The sequence below is a fragment of the Amia ocellicauda genome, chromosome 3, assembly GCF_036373705.1.
Source record: "Amia ocellicauda isolate fAmiCal2 chromosome 3, fAmiCal2.hap1, whole genome shotgun sequence".
NCBI classification, from domain to species: domain Eukaryota; kingdom Metazoa; phylum Chordata; class Actinopteri; order Amiiformes; family Amiidae; genus Amia; species Amia ocellicauda.
The window spans coordinates 5987475-6007558 of record NC_089852.1 but is presented as its reverse complement, the minus strand read 5'-3'; positions in this window follow the sequence as shown (position 1 = coordinate 6007558).

Sequence of the window (20084 nt, the reverse complement as noted above, 5' to 3'; positions counted from 1 at the left end):
CTTCTTTTTCTCTAACAGAGAAATGCTGGAAATTACAATGAGGAAGAGGGTCCATCCACCTCCACAGCACAACTTACCTCAGTAAGATGTTGTTCAGCTTTGGCCCATGACTTACAATGAAACTAAGTAGACCTGGCACTGTGAAATTCAATGTCATTTTGTGTGTTCCTATAGCTCCCTGTGAAACAGCTGTACAAGGTGCACTTAGAGAAACAAATTGAAAAATGTAATTTAGAAATGGACCACATAAGGCTGGAGATGCAAAAGACAAAAATAGAAATGCAACTGTTGGAACATCAGTTAAAGGTGGGGGAGGTGCCCACAGGTGGGTGATTTTAATTAAGAAAGTTTACAAATGAGAGGCCATTCAACCCATCGTGCTCGTTTGATGTCCATTAATAACTAAGTGTCCAAGGATCGTATCCAGTCTATTTTTAAATGTTCCCAAATTGTTGCTTCAACCACATCGCTGGGGAGTTTGTTCCAGATTGTGACAACTCTCTGTGTGAAGAAGTGTCTCCTGTTTTCCATCTTGAATGCCTTGAAGCCCAATTTCCATTTGTGTCCCCGGGTGTGTGTGTCCCTGCTGATCTGGAAAAGCTCCTCTGGTTTGATGTGGTCAATGCCTTTCAAGATTTTGAAGACTTGAATCAAGTCCCCACATAGTCTCCTCTGTTCCAGAGTGAAAAGATTCAGTTCCCTCAGTCTCTCAGTAGGACATTCCCTTCAGACCTGGAATAAGTCTGGTTGCTCTCCTCTGAACTGCCTCTAGAGCAGCGATATCTTTCTTGAAGTGTGGAGCCCAGAACTGTCCACAATATCCAAATGAGCTCTAACTAATGCATTGTACAGTCTGAACATTACTGCCCTTGTTCTCAATTCTACACTTTTGACAATATACCCTAACATTGTGCTTGCCTTTTTTATTGCTTCCCCACATTGTTTGGATGGGGAGAGTGAGGAGTCCAGATAGACTCCTAAATCTTTCTCATGCATTACTTCATCTAGTTCTATTCCTCCCATAGTGTAATTATATTGGACATTTTTGTAACCTGCATGTAATACCTTGCACTTGTCCACATTGAATTTCATCTGCCAGGTGTCGGCCCACAACTGAATATTATCTGAGGTGCTTTGAATAACCTGTGCTGCCGAGATTGTATCTGCTGAGCCACCTATTTTAGTATCATCTGCAAATCTGACAACTTTGCTAACTATCCCAGAGTCCAGATCATTTATATAGATTAGAAAAAGCAAAGGCCCTAGTACTGATCCCTGTGGAACTCCACTAACAACCTCACTCCAGTTATAAGCGACTCCTCTAATCGACACCCTCTGTTTCCTATACATCAACCAGTTCATAATCCATCTACTTACATTACCCTGAATGCCTACAGCTTCCAATTTGAGGATCAGTCTTTGGTGTGGAACCTTATCAAAAGCTTTTTGAAAATCTAAGTATATCATATCATATGCTTTCACATGATCTACAGCTGCAGTTGCATGTTCAAAGAACTCTAATAGATTAGTAAGACATGATCGTCTAAACCCACGTTGACTATCTCCAAGAATATGGTTTTCATTAAGATGCTCCTCTATTTTCTGTCTAATCATTTGTTCCAACATTTTACAAGTGATGCAGGTGAGACTGATTGGTCTGTAATTTTCCTGGCTCAATTTTGTCCCATTTCTTGTGGATTGGTACTTGTTTGAACAACATAAAACATATTAACTACTGCATTTGTACTTGCAGGAAATAAAGAAGACTTCATAAAAAGAAAGGCATATTGTCTTTATTTGACACTGGGGAGGTGATGGATCAATCAGAAATGATGGTAGCATATTGTGTCTCTGACTGCTCTTCCATCTCATGCGTCAGCGGGGTGGTCAGGGTTGTTATCAGGATCCTTCACTGGTTGAGTAGGACATTGTTCTCCACAATAATGTCACATGCCCTTTCTGGGGTGACCCTGAGCCTATGAAGGCACTGGAACCGGACCTTGAGCATCCCAATGGTCATCTCTATCCTGGCTCGTGTTCTGCAGTGATCCAAGTTATAACGTTGCTGTGGGGCGGGCTCAGGATCAGGGTAAGGGGTCAGCAAATAGGGCTGGCAGGGATACCGTCTGTCACCGAGCAGGAAACCATCAAACTCTTGTATGATAATACGAGGATACAGTTTAAATTTTCAGTTGCAATAGGAGAAAACAAAATATTGATTATAATAGAAGATAGCTATATATATATATAAACTCACCACGGGCAAATCTGGCGCTCAATGTACACTCACGAAAAAGTTGCGAGTCATGCACAGACCCAGGCCACTTTGCTTCCACGTTGCTGATGATGTGGGCTCCATCGCATATGATCTTCACAGTGCAGGACAGTAATTAGCTGAATTGTGAAGTATCTTTCATCTGGAATGCTAAAGGCTACTATTTAGGCCTACCTGCACATTAATGCTGTGGAAAGACTTCCTATTCACATAATCTCTTTCATTTAGTGAAGGAGCTGTGATAGGAATATGAGTGCCATCTATGCAGCCAATCACACCTGGAAACCCTAATATATATCAAATTAACTGATTAGTGCTTCTAGTCTCAAAGCTTCATACTAAATAAATTAATTATTGCTTAGACTGATACCTGCAATTCTGTGGAATTCTTCTTTGATGAGTCTTGTGGGTCTGTGACTTGGGAACAGCACAAAACTGTACAGTAAACGTTTCAGTGTAAGAGTCACATTTCTCCCCGCCCGACAGACAGTTATGGAACTATGCTCAGTGTCTTTGATGTTATATAGAAAACTCACGTTGGAAATGTGCCATGTCTGACACCTCCTTCAGTCTGCATGCTTCAGCTAAAGAGGAGCAGCAACTCAAGGTTAGTTGAAGAAAACTTGCTTCACGGAGTATGTTTGCCATAGTAAGTGACTCAGAGTTAAGCTGAACTGGCTTTGTGAAACTGAAAACCCAGAGTTTCCTTCAACCCTGACTCAACTAACTCTGAGTTTTCACTAAACCCGCTTTCTGAAACAGGGCCAAGAGCGTCTGCCAATAATAATAATAATAATAATAATAATAATAATAATAATAATAATAATAATAATAAAAATAACTACACAGCTTTCCTCAAAGGCGACTTTGGTTTTTATTGTATTATTTTTTCTTTTACTCATATTTGTAAAACCGCTATGTAGGCTTGTAGTTTTGTGTCAGCTGGGAGATTAATGCTGTGCATTTACAGCACAGAGCGCCAGATCACTGTGTTTATATGCTTTATTGACCCATCATTGCTTCTCGCAGGACCGTCCTGCTCTTCCACCTCCGGTTTCTCTTAAATTTCAGACACTGTGATTGGCTCGCAGTGCCTCATCCCAGAAGCCACGCAGCGAAACACATCTCCTCCCCACGCGCATGTCATCATATTTTAGATTTAATTCAGCGAGAAGCTGAGCTGCGAGATTCCCTCCTGCGACTTTTCCGCATCTTTTCGCGTTCGAACCTTGCAAATGTTTTTGATTTAATCCTGCCCTTAGATTGTCTCAGAGAAAGACTGTGACTAGTTAAGATATGATTTGTTTTAGAATACATTTAGAGCGCAGATTATGGGCTTGGGTTTGGTTACATTTCCCAGAACACATTGGCATCCATTAGCATTAGAGATGCATTTCTACTAAAACAGATTGCATTGTGAATTGGGCCTAGATTCAGATTTTGTTTTTGGCTTTGATTGGAGTTCTGACTATTCTGAGGGCCAAAAATGGAGGAGATATATACTGTTTCTGACTGGTGTAATGTATTGGACCCTTATGAAAGAGTTTTAAATTGCTACTGAATCAATCTGTAAAGGCACATATGATAAATTAAAACACAAAATAAAAAACCTCCTGGACCACATCCTACTTGAGTTGGCTACCTTAGTGCATTTCTTATGTTAGTAATCATGAACAGTGACAGCAACATTTCCCAGTTGGATCACTGTTGTTGAAATGTCCATGAGTATGACATACACTGAAGACAACTTGCATTTGTGTATTGTATAAAAATGTATGTGTTCATTATGTAATAGATATTTGAATTGGCATCATATAGCAAGATAGATTATGTAGTATTTAGCATAGACTTCCCAACAGCTGTGGAATTCATCGAGTGTAACAGCTGTGATCCACACTGGTATAATGATGAGACATATATCGCCTGGCATTGATCAGGTACTCTGTTTTAAAATATATTTTGATGGCTGTTGAGTATTAGGTTGAGCAATTTCATTTGGTCAATAAGTTATTAGGCTTTGGGATGTTGAGCTCTAATTACAGCTGATTATTCCCCTTTAGGGGGATATGAAAGGTTCAGTAGACCTCAACAGGAAACCATATTATTTAAATAACATGAATACTTTGAAAACTCATATATTCTAGTTACCCATTTTAGCAGGAGATGAAAAACCTTTCCCTGTTACTTCACTTGCCATCAATGTATGCATGCATTTCGTTCTAACTTGACTTCATCACCTGTCAATGTCATTTGAGCTGTCACCACCAGTGCCTGGATTGGCAGCCTCACAAAACTTAATCTTTCAAAACTGCTGCGAGTTGCCAGGCAGGCTGCTAAGATCATTGGTGCTGATGTGGAGGACCTGGTGAGTGTGTGTCAGAGGGCAATGCTGGAGAAGTTGGAAAAGATCTCAGTAGATGCCAACCACCCTCTGCATTATGCATTTACATACAGCTGCACAGGGAGGCTGTTGGCCTTGATGACTCACCCAAATCAGTCAGTCCAGAGATTACTTTATCCCTAATACTATGGCTATTTAATCAGAGACATTCCTGTCATTGTCACAGTCATTGACCTCATTTTACCTGAGTACATTGTGATTTTTTATTGTTTTTACTGTTTTAATATCTGTTTTTAAATAACTAAGAAGGCAAATTTCATGTTTCTTTTGACATGACTAAATAGAAAACCTTGAACCTTGACTTAACATGTATTATAATAGACAACTGGACTAGACAAAATATTTAATGTATGCAATAAATCCCACCCTTTAGTTGAACATTTTAAAGAGAAATGTACCTGAAAGAAATTGAGTCAAGCGTCTTTAATTGTGGCATTATCCCCTTCACTTATGGTAAGGTTGAGTAACTGACACATGCTTCCCTATGTGTTGAGTAATTACTTTTGACATCCAGTTATTATTAAAAAAAAATATTTCTGTTTGCAGAAGAGTCGATATTTTATTTTAAGTTTTTAAATAAAAGCCTTATTGTCTTGCGATGAATTGTTTGCTGACTCTTCAAAGTCCTGGGATGTCTTGTAGTTTGGGAATTGATACAATGTTCCTTTTTTTAAAGCCAGCCTGTACCAGCATTGTTTGCTGCATGTGAGGCAGAATTCTGTCTTGCGCCTGAGCTCAGTTTTGCCTTATTTTTTTTTTTCTGCTCAGCTCTAAAACACCAGTGGGTATTGGTTGGAGCATGAGATTGAGTCAGATATAATGCTCTTGTTAAAATTGTATTCATGCCTCTAGAATTGCTGCTACAGATGAAAGACTATGTGGACCTGTGGTTAGAGGAAAAAAAACAAGAACACAAATGCATGTGGGCCCGGGAGAGGCAGCGCTGACATACAGCTCTGTCAGAGATTCATTAGGTGATGTTGAGACATTTCACAAATCTGTGTCCCAGTCCACTAAACCTGAAAAAACAAGGTGCAAATAACATTATTTAAAAAAGAAAGAAAAAAGAAAACAATATTAAGTGATTAGTAGCTTGTCAGTCACCAATGTGCTGTGCTGTGTGCTTTTGGAAGGGAAACTTTAAGAGAAATTAAGTAGGCATCCCATTATACCACTTAAAATGTATACTACTTCCCCCTTATTTTTTCAGAAAATAAATTAACCCATACAATATTTCCAAGTAGAGGTCTTCAGGGGTCCAAAAATGTGTGCCCGAACCCGAAGAGACCCGGAAGTGTGCTATCCGGACCCAACCCAGACCCGTCTATTATTTGAAATCTGGACCCGGACCCGATCAGCACAGATCCCACAGCTAATCGCTATTAACAAGTTAATTTACAAGTTGTGAAAATAAAACTTTGTGTCTTACCTAATGTAACGTTAGTAGCTTCTCTCCTGTACCTGACCGTGACGCACACAGCCCATCCTCCTCGCCAGGACAGCTGGTAAAATAACATCCATGTTGTTTCTCTCTTGCTGATTGAAAGTGCCTATATAATCTGCTTATTATTTCAGTTCAAACGTCCAATTGCTGTCACGGTGGCGGAGGACAAACGCGACTTTGCAGCTTTGCAGTTTTTTTGTATCTGTCATAATACGATAACTTGAACTATAATAACGACTGTTCGTTCAGTGCCACGGCGCTGACGTTAGCATTACTAATGTGCTGTCATTGTGCTCTGAGATGCATCTGTCATAGATTTAGATACAAAGTGAACGAACTCCAACTACGATATCTCAAAAATCACGCCGACACCAATAATGCACTCACCGATATATGTCATATGTCAATCACCGATATGGCGGAATAAGTCCCACCTTCTAAATTAAAAGAGCCAATCGTCAATTGGTAAAGTCGTTGAGTCACTCGGGTAATACACACAATGTTAAACAGGCCCGGGACCCGAAGTACAAGAATGGGACCCGACCCGGATCCGGCTGACCGTTTAAAATACGGACCTAACTTATTATAAATCACACATGCAAGAATTTGACCCAGAAATATCTTTACAGTACAAAAAATATATATTTTTCATAAAATGTAAAAATCAACTCCCCTTCTCCCCATCCTAAAATGGTTTGGGCCAGGATGCGCTGTAACTAACTGAAAGACCTGAGGTCTTGTCAAATTTAAATACAATAAATGACATATCAGCTCTGCATAAATATTCAAGTGTATATATATATATATATATATACACTCACCTAAAGGATTATTAGGAACACCATACTAATACTGTGTTTGACCCCCTTTCGCCTTCAGAACTGCCTTAATTCTACGTGGCATTGATTCAACAAGGTGCTGAAAGCATTCTTTAGAAATGTTGGCCCATATTGATAGGATAGCATCTTGCAGTTGATGGAGATTCGTGGGATGCACATCCAGGGCACGAAGCTCCCGTTCCACCACATCCCAAAGATGCTCTATTGGGTTGAGATCTGGTGACTGTGGGGGCCAATTTAGTACAGTGAACTCATTGTCATGTTCAAGAAACCAATTTGAAATGATTCGACCTTTGTGACATGGTGCATTATCCTGCTGGAAGTAGCCATCAGAGGATGGGTACATGGTGGTCATAAAGGGATGGACATGGTCAGAAACAATGCTCAGGTAGGCCGTGGCATTTAAACGATTCCCAATTGGCACTAAGGGGCCTAAATTGTGCCAAGAAAATATCCCCCACACCATTACACCACCACCACCAGCCTGCACAGTGGTAACAAGGCATGATGGATCCATGTTCTCATTCTGTTTACGCCAAATTCTGACTCTACCATCTGAATGTCTCAACAGAAATCGAGACTCATCAGACCTGGCAACATTTTTCCAGTCTTCAACTGTCCAATTTTGGTGAGCTTGTGCAAATTGTAGCCTCTTTTTCCTATTTGTAGTGGAGATGAGTGGTACCCGGTGGGGTCTTCTGCTGTTGTAGCCCATCCGCCTCAAGGTTGTACGTGTTGTGGCTTCACAAATGCTTTGCTGCATACCTCGGTTGTAACGAGTGGTTATTTCAGTCAAAGTTGCTCTTCTATCAGCTTGAATCAGTCGGCCCATTCTCCTCTGACCTCTAGCATCAACAAGGCATTTTCGCCCACAGGACTGCCGCATACTGGATGTTTTTCCCTTTTCACACCATTCTTTGTAAACCCTAGAAATGGTTGTGCGTGAAAATCCCAGTAACTGAGCAGATTGTGAAATACTCAGACCGGCCCGTCTGGCACCAACAACCATGCCACGCTCAAAATTGCTTAAGTCACCTTTCTTTCCCATTCGACATTCAGTTTGGAGTTCAGGAGATTGTCTTGACCAGGACCACACCCCTAAATGCATTGAAGCAACTGCCATGTGATTGGTTGGTTAGATAATTGCATTAATGAGAAATTGAACAGGTGTTCCTAATAATCCTTTAGGTGAGTGTATATATATATATATATATATATATATATATATATATATATATATATATATATTCTTTGAATGGAATATGTAAAATGATGTTGTATAGTTCTGTCCTGTCTGTCTGTCTGTCTCTCTCCCCCTGCAAACCCACTTTTCTGGTTCCACGTGTAAAATACGTCGAACCACTCTCTCCCCCACAGTCCTTGGCGCATCCCAGAATGCTTTGCGGAGGAAGCGGTGACGTCACCCCCGGTGCTCAGTAACCCTACACTCCAAAGGAGGAAGAGGAAGTAGAGAAGCGAGGGCTGAGCCAATCCACATGTACATCCGGGACACTGCCCTCTGCTGATTGTACATTATTCACCTTTAGTTTACTACTGTATAAAATGTAAGACCCGGAAGAGATCAGTAAAAAAGCTGTTTGAACACGAGTTCACTCTGGTTTTCTTCCGGGCCGGCCTGATTAAAATACTTCTTTACCATTTGCAACACAACTCCTGCGCTGCCGTTTTCGTCAATTTAAGAGGGTTTCTTCACTAACCTACACAGTAACTTATTTGTTTTGTGTTTTAAGACCACCATGGTGATTTTTGGTATGTAAAGCTGTTGTATGTGTCACATATTCGAGTTTCAGTGTTGGGAAATGACTAGCATTATTATTTTGTGAACACTCATAGTTCTCTTCACAAGAGTATATTCATACACATGATAAGAGGTATAAGAATTTTGGGAAATGCTGCTCTGTGATTGGCTGGTTTCTCATATGTGATTTATAATACATCTCCCGCATTGGGAGACTCTGCTGGGTGGAGCTGTATGATTGTACTGCTCGGAGGTGTGCCTTGAATCCAAACGGGAGCTCCAACCTACACACTACATTTGGTTCCTTGAAATGTTTGTTATTTAAGGGGATATTTCATGCTATATATTACAACGGGAATTGTATTTTGCATGCAAAGTCCCCAGATTTAATAACTTCCATGCTTGTCTATGTGTACAACACGTGTCTAATACATCTACAGCTTTAGTGTGTGAAATTGCAACACAGCATATTAATGTATACATTGATGCTCTGTATTAATTTATGGAGTGTCATTGCAGCTGTAAAACATGCTTTGTCAGTCAAACATCCCGCATGAATATTTCAAAATAAAAACACAGCTGATATAATTTAAAGTTATTGAACCATAACAATCCTTTATTTAACTTGCATTTTCTTTAGTCGCCCTGTCAGCTTTCATTGTTTGGAGTGATAGAAAATCCATCACGGAGGGAAAGCTTTTTCTGATCTGTGATACTGCAGGTGAGGGATTTTTATTTTGAATGTGCCACTGTCCAGTTACAGTGAACTCAAAGATAAGTTGATGACTTACATTATATGAACTGGTATGAGTGTGATCTGTATACACCATTTATGTGATAATATACATATACATTGCTAATATATATATAGCAATCAGTGCCCTAGCCCTAGTTACAGAAGTATTTACAAGTTGCCACAGACAGACACAGGAGAGTACAGGTGTTTTCCTAGTTTCAGACCAGTCTTAGCATTCCTCATTTTGTTTTAACATTTTTCCTTAATTTAAGTTAATCTTGTCTGTAGTTTGCCTTAATTAAAGTCAATTCAGTTCAGCTGCTGAGTTGGTGAAAGTAAATAGGTTGTAGAACAGTGATTTAGTCAAGGACTAGCAGGAATCCTGTTCCAGGTGGGGCCAGTTAGGTGTGAATTGGTGGCAGGTAGACAAAAGCTACTTAAAGCAGCTGTTGAGAAAGAGCTGTGCTGTTTTTTTGTGACAAAAAGTTAATCAGTTGACTAGAGAACAGGAACCAAGAGACTGAAAAAACTGTAACATTTAGAAGCATATGGTCACTACAGTGTCATGTTTGCAGAATGACTGCCTTCCTGGATGAACTTATCCAAGAAGATTTCATGTGTGAACGTTGTCGGCATGTTGAAATCCTAGAGATCAAGGTCCATGATCTTGAGGCTCAGCTTGTTGATTAGCGCTGTATTAGTGATATAGAAGAATTAGTCAATCGGTCCATGAGAGATGGTGTGCACGCCAAAACCTAGGAGAGTTGAGATCTTAGAGCAGGACAGGTGGCACTTAGAAGAGCTAGACTGGAGCACACTGGATACAGATTCAGTTGAAAATGGATGGTTATATTTTAAGAATATACTACTTGAGGCTCAGGAGAAATTTGTACCAAAACATAACAAATAGAGGACCAAAAAACATTGGCCAAAATGGTTTAATAGAAGTATGCAAAAAAATAAAGTGAAAGAAAATGTTGTATCGTGCATACAAAAGGGATAGAGACGAAACAAAACACAAAGGATATGTTGAACTCCAAAGAGATCTTAAGAAAGAGATCAGGAAAGCAAAGAGGGAAATTGAAAGAAACAACTCTTGGAGCTAAAACTAATGCAAAGAGCTTTTTTTCAATACTACAACAGCAAGAGGTCGATTAAAGGAGGAAGTGAAACAGATAAAGGGCAAAAATGGAAGTATCTTGGAAAATGAGCAAGATGTGTTAAATGTTCTAAATGAGTATTTCACAGAGGTTTTTACAAAAGAAAAAACGGATAACATGCCACAGGTTAACAATCAATCCAGTCAACCCTAAGAGAGATCAGGATAAATGAGGAGGATGTACTAAAGCAGAATAGAAAGAAACAAATCACCTGGGCCAGATGGAACACCGATCAGCCATAACATTATGACCACTGACAGGTGAAGTGAATAACACTGATAATCTTGTTATCATGGCACCTGTCAGTAGGTGGGAAATATTAGGGAGCAAGTGAACATTTTGTCCTCAAAGTTGATGTGTTAGAAGCAGGAAAAATGGGCAAGCGTAAGGATCTGAGTGACTTTGACAAGGGCCAAATTGTGATGGCTAGATGACTGGGTCAGACCATCTCCAAAACTGCAGCTCTTGTGGGGTAGATATATTTATTTTTGTATTTTTTGTAACAGCGAAGAAAGACCTTTGAGAGGCTCTCTCACATAATTCCACACTTATCTTCCTCTATGTGTGTGTGTGTATATGTGTATATGTATGTATGTATGTATGTATGTATGTGTGTGTGTGTGTGTGTATATATATATATATATATATATATATATATATATATATATATATATATATATATATATATATATATGATACACAGTGAGGGAAAAAAGTATTTGATCCCCTGCTGATTTTGTACGTTTGCCCACTGACAAATAAATGATCAGTCTATAATTTTAATGGTAGGTGTATTTTAACAGAGAGAGACAGAATAACAACAAAAAAATCCAGAAAAACACATTTCAAAAAAGTTGAATGAATTGAATTGCATGTTAATGAGGGAAATAAGTATTTGATCCCCTATCAATCAGCAAGATTTCTGGCTCCCAGGTGTCTTTTATACAGGTAACGAGCTGAGATTAGGAACATCTCTTAAAGGGAGTGCTCCTAATCTCAGCTCGTTACCTGTATAAAAGACACCTGTCCACAGAAGCAATCAATCAATCAGATTGCAAACTCACCACCATGGCCAAGACCAAAGAGCTGTCCAAGGATGTCAGGGACAAGATTGTAGACCTACACAAGGCTGGAATGGGCTACAAGACCATCGCCAAGCAGCTTGGTGAGAAGGTGACAACAGTTGGTGCGATTATTCGCAAATGGAAGAAACGCAAAATAACTGTCAGTCTCCCTCGGTCTGGGGCTCCATGCAAGATCTCACCTCATGGAGTTTCAATGAAGTTTGCCAATGAACATCTGAATGATTCAGAGGAGAACTGGGTGAAAGTGTTGTGGTCAGATGAGACCAAAATCGAGCTCTTTGGCATCAACTCAACTCGCCGTGTTTGGAGGAGGAGGAATGACCCCAAGAACACCATCCCCACCGTCAAACATGGAGGTGGAGACATTATGCTTTGGGGGTGTTTTTCTGCTAAGGGGAAAGGACAACTGCACTGCATCAAAGGGACGATGGACAGGGCCATGTACCGTCAAATCTTGGGTGAGAACCTCCTTCCCTCAGCCAGGGCATTGAAAATGGGTCGTGGATGGGTATTCCAGCATGTTGTTATTCTGTCTCTCACTGTTAAAATACACCTACCATTAAAATTATAGACTGATCATTTCTTTGTCAGTGGGCAAACATACAAAATCAGCAGGGGATCAAATACTTTTCCCTCACTGGGTGATATATATATATACTGCATATATACTAGGCTGTCAATAGAGGACTTCACCTTGCAGGTGGAGAGAAAAAACAATTTTAATCTTCTCTGTCTCTTGCATTTATTGTGTTTCCATAGATGCCAGTCTGCTACAGGGATTGTAAATATTTTAAATAAGTCTTAACAGATTTCTACTGAGAAGCCTAACATTTTGAAATAAGGTTCTGAAATATTTAATTGCCCCAATAAATGATGAAAAATGGCAAAAAAAGTTGCTCAATTTTTCTTTCTTTAACGCTTATTAAATAAACCCAGCTCATCACAGTATGAAGCTAGTGTGTTTTTAGTCTGCTATTAATCAAAAGGCGTATTCAATATTTCAAGAACAAAAATGAAATAATTTATGAAACCTGGCGGTATTCAACAGGAAACATCAATCTTAACCCATACTTTAAAATGGAAGTTTTCATTGAAGAGTATGTAATAAATATTATTTTAACAACGGCAGAATGGTGTGTTGTTTTTAGGCAGTGGTTTGAGGATTTTTTTCTGTTCAACAGTTTAGATTACAAACTATTGCAATCCACTTCGACATTTACTTACACATCAAATGGGACATGAGATCTCCCGTGACATATTGATGCACGCAGGTACTAAACTGGATCTTTAGCTGAGCATTGGTACATTACAGACAGAACTGCTTGCAGTGGCATTTCTATAATGTATTTTTAACATTCTGTACTGTGGTGAAGGAGTAAAATTGCAGAACACTTTAGTAAATTGCAAAATATCAAGTGAACACATTAGAGGGGATTGATTTAGCTTAATTGGGACTGGTCCAATCTCAGGTTCAAAGTGAACTTTGCAGATGAGTTGACTTGTTGCTTACTCTCAATTTTTTTGCATACTGCGCACATGTCTGTATCCTGACACAACTAAAGTGACATTGGGTATAAAATGTGTCCTTATTTATGTATATCACTTTGTTAGCTATGAACTGGGTCTAGAGTAAATATCTTTCATTCCCTTTTCCCCCATAGCGAATACAATGTCCAATCACAACAGTGAAGATTAGCTGAGTTTGACTGTTTAAAACAGTCTTGAAGCAGATCAACAGGCATCTTACGGATTCTATATTTGGTGCCATGGAAGGTAAGTGATTAAAATTTGCTGTACCAACACAACACATCTCCATTAATGAAGCAGTGAAAATGTACAGCAGAAAACCTTAGATTTTATGTTAACTTTGGTTTAACAAAATGTGGAATTTGTGTATGTATCACACTAATTACTTAGATCTTTCACAATTTATGTAATGTTTTTACAGTCATATGTTCTGAAATCATTATATACCTTTGTTGATGCTATACTGGCTGATTATAAACTTCTGTGAAATGTTAGCAGCATAAATAGCATGGTATTAAACACCCGCAAAAATAACTTAATTTCAAAAAGCTTTGCTCTTAGGAGTAAAGCACAACCTTTTATATTTGCACATGCAGTACTGTACATCAGGGGGTTTACACCTACTACATTAATTGGCTGCGTCCTGCAGTCCTCCAGAATGGAATAACTTAAGTTAATGCATTAACCTGCAAATGAGTCTAACTGTTATTTACTTAATTGGCATGTGTAAATGAAATCTTCCGTACTGAACAAATTGCACATTAAAGGGATGCCTTTCATCATCAGATACCAATCTTAACGTCCCACTAAGCTTTGAAATGGCAAATTAATGAAGAATGATCTGACATAAGCAGGAAATTTCAAAATTTAGGGGAACATTCCTTAGCCTATACACCCAGGAATATCACTATAATTAAAACTTCATTTCAGCTGCAAATAAGCAACAGACTGCCATTACAAATATTTTCATTCTACTAATCCCATGCTCATTAACAATTTGTTTCTCATTAAACTATATCCTCTACAAAAAGCGCATGCTCATGATTTCTTAATACTGCTTTTCATCTAAGTGTTGGCTCACTTAAGGTAAACAAATATTTAAATATATATTTTCTCATCTCAACAAATGCCTGAAAGTTTTGTATCCTTCTGTGCCAGTAGCATACTTTTGTGCTCTAAAAGAAACAAAAAGTACCAGTATTTTATATTGTTCATCAATAAATAAAAATATCCCCTTTGGCATTTAAGCAGATTGACAAACACATAGTGTTAATATAATCAATAGTAAAGATAATAACATATGTTTTAAAGTATTACATAAAAGCATTAAGGCAGCTCAGAGAGAACTTGCGATAATGACAAAATGTCTACTATTTATCATGCCTCAATATGTGCTTGCACAGTTTTGATTCTTCCTTATTTAAATGTTACCTATCAACAGATTTTAATGTTTATTGAAAGAAACCCTAAAATATACTGTATACTGTTTATATGCCTTGTCTAAAGCTGTAAAAAGGTCAATGATTGTATACTATAAAATGAAATGCAATCCTATTTTTATTTTTAACTAGGTGCCTTACAAGGATTGTTTTACAGGACTCACGAGATCTACAGCACCGGTGCACACAATGAGGCGGACAAACAAACTTTTTATGAGACCCCAAAGGGTTCTCAATCAAAAACTATGCTTAAAATTCTGGCAGCGATGTATTTGACTTAAAAAGGGTTTAAATCGTGATCAAAAACACATATCAAGAGTACCTATGCTAATTTCTAAATCTTCTCACTTTCTGAAGTCAAGATCACTTGGGGTTGGGATAGAGTTAAGATTCAGTGTAAAACTATTGTTAGGATCTTATGGTCGGGTGAAAGCTCTCATCTTCATTCTCTCCAGCACACTTAGTGGTAAGGGGCAACATAAGTAGACTACCATCCCAATATCTCTTTCTAGTAAGGTTGTTTTTATATAGAAACAAAAAAATTACATAAAGTGTAATGTACAGTCATCCCTCAGAATATATATATATATATATATATATATATATATATATATATATATATATATATATATATATATATATATATATATATATATAAAAATCTTGTCAATTACATTCCAAGATCTGAAATAGAACCAATAAGGCATTTAATGCTTGGGAATATAAATGTAATCCATATCACTTAAATAAATAAAATAACAAGTTCATTATACTGGTCTTTATGTAAATATAAGCGTTTCATTTATAATACACTCCCTTGACTTTTTCCCCCCCCCCTTTTTTTTTTTTTTTTTTCTTTTTACCAATTACCTTTGCGATACTTTGATATATCATTATAAACCATTCTAAATTGAATGCAAACAGATGTGAATTATCTTACCACCATGGTGAAAAAATGCCAAATGAACATTTAATATAACCCCTGATACTGTATTAAACAAATTACAGGAAATTATATTTACCTCTTATGATGTTTAATTACATGGTTTGAAGATGAAGTATTAAATGTTAATGACGTTATTAAATGCTTCACAAGGTAATTTGATCTGTCCAAGGGAAAGCTTACTATTTGCTAGCCTGCTGTTGAATTTTTCAAGAAATAACAGTATCTTGTTATCAAAGGAATATGCCATCTCATTCTGCTTGACATGCCTCCGTTTGCATTATTGATGCTGGATAACAATTTGAAATAACCTGAAGAATTCAAGCTTGAAACTGTTTGGACTTTGATGCACGTCTGCCAATAAAAAACATTATGAAAAAATAAATAAAAAGTTGCAAAAAAGGCTTCAGCACACCGTTAGTTTAAAGTCAGAAATGTGTGAGCTATGATGGTACTTTTTTTTATTGTTGGACACTTTGCCACTGCCAATTGTCTCACCTACTGTATATCATTAGCTAAAAACTTTTAAATTATGGATACTTATTATTACTATTATTATTGATTACCATATCCAGTTAGACAATTGTCCATTGCATTGCCCTGTAGTATCACAGTTCATTTCAAGCTGTGTATTGTATGGGTGTTAAAGTGAAGATTAATTTTTTTAAGGAAGATAAGTATCCAATTGATGTAACAACTGACCCTTTTTATTTTTTTTATTTTTGTGTGGCACACCAATCTTTGTTTAATTCTGTCAAAATCTTATTCTATTTAAATCAATGTGTTTATTATGTTTTTAGTATTTAGTTGTATTTCCATGTGTGTTTCAACTGCTGATGTATGATGGCCAACCACCAAATTAAACTCGTTTTTAATTCTGGGTGCAGTCCAAGTAAATGCAGAAATGTGTTGATAGATTGTAGATACAATGTTATATTTTTAGAGAAGTTTAGTCCTTCAAAATTCTATACTGTTTTTTTTATTATGGGAATAAGAGGCCCATCCGGGGAGCCATAATTCCCATGACTGTTTGAAGAAGCTCTAAAGTGCAAATTGTTAATGTAGAATATATGCTAATTCTGTGGAATGAACCAGGACTATGAACCGGTTTCAAATGTTAGATTAGCATTAATTTTGTAATGTGAGAAAATACAATTACTATTGATCTGCTTCAATGATCATTTCGAGAATGCACTGAGCCTCATTTGCATGAAACATAAGCTTAGTTGAACCAGATTTTTTTTTCTTTCTGGATTTACATTTATTTAAATATTATTAAGAACAATGACAACAAAACAACAAGAACCACATCAGATATTTTATGACTGCTAATAAGTCTTTATAAACAATACATGTGATTGACTTTATTTATTTTATTAGAATTCTGTATTTAGTTTTCAGTAGTTTGGATATAATATACCATTGTATGTAAACATATTAGAATAATATAATTAGATGTTCAGTTATGTATTGTAATTTGTGCACCTATACATATACACACATATATTATTTCCCACATTGGATACTTTTTTGGGGTTTTGGGGTTTCATGGATTGTGCCCAAACAACTAGACTACCATAATGAGTATTAATTCTGAAGAAGCACTTACGCTGATCTATGATTTAATCTACAAATAAATGGACACCCATCCATATAGCCCCACGTATTTCATAATGTATGGCTAAATTAATGTAAATTAATTCCATGTATGGCATTAAAGTCATAAATATATGTTTTCTAACTGTGTGGTGTCTAACGTGGCATTGGAGGACAGCTCTTAGCACATTGCGAGAAGAAAAATACACACTTGTTATGTCTGGTGTGAAATGGCTTGTGATGGCCACAGTGACATGACTATTGACTGGCACAGTCCTTTTCACTTTGTTGCCAGGGTGATCCATCATGACCTGCCCATGACTAGCGTTGTGTTTTAAAACTATGTTTTCCTGCTAATATTGCTCCTGCAGGAGACCCCCTGGAGCCCTTCTCAGAGAAACACTGCAAGCAGGGAATTTAGGAACAAGACAGTTGCATGACAGCCCATTATCATGCCCTTTATGATGTTGGATTGCTTTGATTTGTCATGATGTCTTTTGACTAGTTTAACCAGTGCTCACACGACTCACAGAAGCCTAGGGAAATGACTAGCATATCACATGACCAAACAAATTAAGTTCTATGTAATGGATAATTTAATTCATTTGATACCCATCCTCTTGCATTTTAAGGCCACGCATAATTGGCAACTCTAATGACAACAGTTTTTAGCACAAGGGATAGGTCATGAAAAAGAGCATGATTGATCAAAGGGAACCTTTTATTTGAACTAGAACTGCCCTACATGACAACCAGATTATTATATGATTTCATTACATTATTTATAGCAAAGTCAAATAAAACAATAAAGCACATCTGCAAAGTCTTTGTCAAAATGGCAGATTTCAAGGTCATCGAGACAGAATCGATAAGAGAAGTTTTTACAGAAAACTATTTTGTCTGATACCCCATAACATTTAAAATACAGTATATTTATATTATAAATAGAGATACGATGTATCCAGTGATAGTATTGTTATACCCATTAATTGCATTTAATGTCTGTATTTACAAGATGTTTCCAGTTTTTCTTATTAATAAATCATTACTTCTAACTCATGTTCTCACAGGGTAGAGATTAGAATAAACTTAAGACACACGGAGGTCTGTGAAATAAGGCTGTGTGCAGGAAGGAGAGCAAAGTCTCAGAGGTTCTGGATTTTAAGATTATCTTACTTACATAGCTTAGGCAAGGGATGTTTGTTGGAATAAAGCATTATTAAAATGAGATTGACTTTTTGTATACCTGTTGAATATCTCCAGTCTTAATACATGCTGGTTAACAGGCAAGCTTTAGCTTAATTCCGGCAAAGGATTTAGTTGGAATTGCTTTGACAGGATCCATGATATTGTCCTAATAGATGCTGATTTGGAAATGGGCCACTTGCAATTACTAGTGAGCAGAGCTGTGTGAGATTAAAGGCAGTGGTGGTACAAATTCCACCTAGTGTCCCCAGCACTGTGGATTTGTAACTCATCCAGGCTGTCCATCTGGGAAGCAAGCAGCATGTACTTCTTGATGAGAAACTAGGGCCAACCGGCCAGCTGTGAAAAAAATAGATTACTCTTGTCATTTTTCTGCTAGGTAATTTGCCATGAGTAAATATATATATATATATATATATATATATATATATATAATGTATAATGTATTGCATTTATTATTTTATCACATATAACATGTAGAGGAAGGCTATGTGTATTTTACATTTAAGAGTGCTTAATATTTATTTTAGTCCACTGTTGCCTGGTAGTTGTTTTTGGTTGTCTGAGGACAACATTACAAAATGGCAGTTTATTCAGAGGTGGAAGTACGATAAGAACTAACTATCTGGAACAATGGATCAGGTCCCACCATATGCACTGCTGAACTATTTTAAATGCAGAAATATATCATAATTAAGACCTGCCAGTGCAACTATATTTGATGTAATACTTCACAACAGGCAGGGTGCAACTAGGGGGGGTTCTAGAGGTGCGGTGAACCTGGGCCCAGGCCACAAGGGGCCCCAAAAATACAATAATCATATTGGTTTTTATCTGTAGTGTTTCTATTAAATTAGTATGTACCGTGTCTCTCGTGTATTGCTTCATTTGAAATGTCAAAGTTTCTGTCATCACTCCATGGGTTAAATGGGCTTCACACCGGACTAGGCACAGCAGCTCCCGTTGATTTTGCTGTGGCAGAGGGGCGGAGTTAAGAAGCGTCAAAACAGAGTGGCGCCAAAGTCATACAGCTCATTCACGTTTGGTGTCAAGGGGGGTCTGGTGACTGCCATCCGGTATGCACACCATGTCCAGTGTGAAAGCACCTTAAGTCATATACTTTCAACTGTTGTTATTATTATTGGCCAATTAATTGTATACAAGTGATTTGTTAAATCCTAAAATAACTGGTATATTTTGAACAGATTATTTTTAATGTTTCAGTTTTTCTGGGTTTGCACTCAGTAATTGAGTACTGATGTTTCATAATACAAACTGTAAGCGTTTTGTTTTTGTGAAACAATACTTGCGCCCCTGACAACATATATGCATATATGTGTATTAGAAAATAGAAATGTATATATTGTATAAGGAGTATGTCAAAGAGACACAACCTCTCCAAAAAACTTCACAGCAACTCATGAAGAAGTGTTCAGGATATTGGATTGGGAAGAAAAATTAATCAAGTTAAGCAGAACTTATTTGCACAACTTTCGATTTGCCAGTGACATTGCAATATACACTCACCTAAAGGATTATTAGGAACACCATACTAATACTGTGTTTGACCCCCTTTTGCCTTCAGAACTGCCTTAATTCTACGTGGCATTGATTCAACAAGGTGCTGAAAGCATTCTTTAGAAATGTTGGCCCATATTGATAGGATAGCATCTT